We start from the raw sequence: 2154 nt of genomic DNA, 5'->3' as shown, positions 1-2154 counted from the left end.
CCCATCTTTGTGGGGGACCCGACCCCTCGGCGGGAGAGCCACCGCACTCCCAAGCAGCGCACTGTAGCAGTGCGCCACCGGGCCAGCCCCAGAACCCAAGTTTCACTCCAGAACCTGTGCTGTCTTTGCCTATGCCACATAAGAGCACTGACTATTACTTTTTCTTTGTAATTGAACATCTAAATATTAAATCAAACATCCCTATATGGGATCCGAACCCGTGGCCTTGGTGTTACTAGCACCACACTCTCCCGAGTGGGCCACGGGCCAGCCCTGAACTAGCTCTTTGATTGATGCTCTTTATGTTCCTCATATTCTTGTTAACTTCTCACTATTTCCCCATCAGGAGGCTTAAAATATCACACATAATAGTTCAATAACTGCTTATACAGTTAGAATCCTTTGTTTCAAGGTGTAGAATTATGTAAAAGATATGAAAGAAGGGGTTATTGTGAAATTTTTGAAGGATCGATCTCATTTAGAAAGATATCTGTTAAAATGGTGAAAATGAATGTATTGGTACTCAATGAAAAATGGCATCGCTTTTAAAGGGTTAGCTTTTAAGTACATGAAAAATTCACAAAGTCAAAACAAAAAGATCCTCAAGTGTCTTCTTACCTGCTTTCTCAGCCTAAAGAATTGGGGAGACTCTGTCAGGGTTTTTCACCTGCTCCTTTCTCTCATTCATTCAAAATGTATTTATTGAAAAAAATGTTTTCAGAGTGCAGGTACTGGTGAATCAGATAGTGCCTACTTAAGTCATTTAAAAACTAGAAGGAAAGATTGTACATAAGAAATTATGCCACCGTAAAATGGGTTCGAAGGCTTTCCAGAGGTGATTTTGCTTTGAGTCCTTTAGGACTAGAAGGAGTTAAACAGAATGGGCTGCTGGTGGGGACAAGCTAGGGAATGGGGCGGAGTGGAGGGAGGTTAGGAAATTTGAAGCTGGGAATACTTTCAAGTCCAAAGAGGAAGGTGGAAGAGTACTGGGCTGATTTTACTTCCAGCATCTTTTTCTAATTATAAGCCATTCTGCCTCAGCCTTGCAGCCTCCCTGCCCCACCTAGAGGCGGTGTGGGATCACGAAAAGGCTTGGGCTAGAGATCCGAAGGCTGGAATGTTGCCTCAGCCACTTGATTACATGTGTGATCTTGGGCAAATTGCTTAACTTTTGTGAGCCTGTGTTCTCATCTGTAAAATGGGAAGAGTAGGACATGGATTAAATGAGAGAATGTAGGTCAAGCTCCTTCCTTAACAAATTTAGGTTTCCCTGCCTTCTCTCCTTTGCTTCAATTGTTTGGGAAATTATATTCTTTCTCCTTATAATTTTCTCATTGCTCCTCTCAGCTCTAACTTGCTATACTTTTTCAGGCATCCCCACTAAGAAGGCTGACTATGGGGGAAGGGTGCCTTGGAGAGCAGCAGAGCTCCTAGCAGTTCAGGAAAGCTCTGATGCCACCAGCCTCACCTCTCCTCCCTTCCCCCTCCTTTTTACCTCTTTCCCTCTCTTCCCCTCCCCCTCAGATTCAGAACTGCTGCTCCCAGGGATCCTGGACTTTTGTTCTCTGGAGGATTGAACTACCACCTGTTTTGCCCTTATTGTTTAAAGGGTATCGCCTGTTGTCTACAGACTATCACAAGTTGAAATTGCCAAAACTTAAAAGAGAGCAAGAGCTATCATACATTTTTTTAACACTAACCCATCAATTCTTCTCCATTTTCCCTCTATTTTTAATTTCTTTTCTGAGAACCCCCCCAACCCAACAGTAACCACCCCCTCTTTGCTCGTTGGTACTATCATTCAGCACTAATACAAAGTTATCTTTTAATATTAATTGTCATTTATCTATTATATGTTTGTCTACTCAATTTTAAGTTCTTATAGTCTGTAGTGTAGTTTGTATTCTCTACAGCAGTTTCTCAAACTTGAATATGCGTAAGAATCACCTGGGGATCTTGTTAAAATGCAGATTATGGGGGCCGGCCCGGTGGCGCACTGGATAGTGCGCCGCTTGGGAAGCGCAGCAGCGCTCCCACCCGAGGGTTCGGATCCCACATACAGACCGGTTCCTGCTCACTGGCTGAGCGAGGCGCAGGCGAAAAAAAAAGGGCCGCAATCCCATCGCTGCCCCCTGGTCCGCTACGCCGGCCACA

The sequence above is a fragment of the Galeopterus variegatus genome, unplaced genomic scaffold, assembly GCF_000696425.1.
Source record: "Galeopterus variegatus unplaced genomic scaffold, G_variegatus-3.0.2 Scaffold3624, whole genome shotgun sequence".
Classification (NCBI taxonomy): Eukaryota; Metazoa; Chordata; class Mammalia; order Dermoptera; family Cynocephalidae; genus Galeopterus; species Galeopterus variegatus.
This window is presented reverse-complemented; position numbering follows the sequence as displayed.